Below are 990 nucleotides of genomic sequence, written 5' to 3' on the forward strand. Positions count from 1 at the left end.
GGGCAACTAACGGGAACTCCAGCAGTGAGGGGAGATATTGCTTCTTTAAAGGCAAAGTCAGACAGTAACTGGGGGGAGATGAGAGTAACTGTGAAATGATCTTATCAGTGATTCAGAGAGCTGATGACCCTGCCATGGATTATGCAGAACATAAATATCGAGCATATGAGGAGTATTCAGGGTTGGATAATTCAGGGAGGGATGACCCAGTCTTCCTGAAAATGCTGAAGGAGGGCCTGAGCTCAGCCCACCAGGAAATTTTAGATTTGGGGAGAGCAGTGGGATCAACCTGCTCCGCAATAGTATCATGAGCCAGCGAGATAGACCACAAGAGGGAGAAGAGAAGTCACTAACTAGCTGCTCCGACATCACAAAGGACTTGCTTTGTGTGCCAGCAGCCAGGACATCTACAAACGTTGTAGTAAAGAACTGCTGGAATAGACATAGGAGGGTGAAAGAGATGATTTGTTACAGCTGTGGGTTCTTAGGCTGTGGTTGAAAGCAGTGTTTTGAAAACAGACAAAAGTGTTAGCATCACTCACCAAAACAGGCAAGATCCACAGCAACACCCCTCTCTTTCTAACCAGATTATAGAGCAGGTGAGGTCAGACAAATGGCTGAAGGCAGCATCTGTTGTCAGGAGTAGTCATCCATGGATATACACAACATTATTAGGGGGCCGGCAATGTGAAATGTTGGTGGACACGGGGTCATCAATACTGATAACTGATCTACCCTTGCCCACGACTGGAGAGGTGATTTATATTACCAGTGCGGGAGGTGAAACAATGAGGGCAGAGAGGAGTCAGCCCCATGTACTTGAGATTGAGGGAGTGGAGCTTCCTGCAGATTTCTGGGTCAGTCCAAATAACAAGGGTACTATCCTTGGAATAGACATTCTAAGGGAGGCAGGGTCTTTATAGATTCTAGAAAGGGAGAAATAATAGGGGCAAGTTAGGGGCAGCAAATACGTATAACCAATAGAATACA

Source organism: Mobula birostris, chromosome 4 (genome assembly GCF_030028105.1).
Source record: "Mobula birostris isolate sMobBir1 chromosome 4, sMobBir1.hap1, whole genome shotgun sequence".
Lineage (NCBI taxonomy): Eukaryota > Metazoa > Chordata > Chondrichthyes > Myliobatiformes > Myliobatidae > Mobula > Mobula birostris.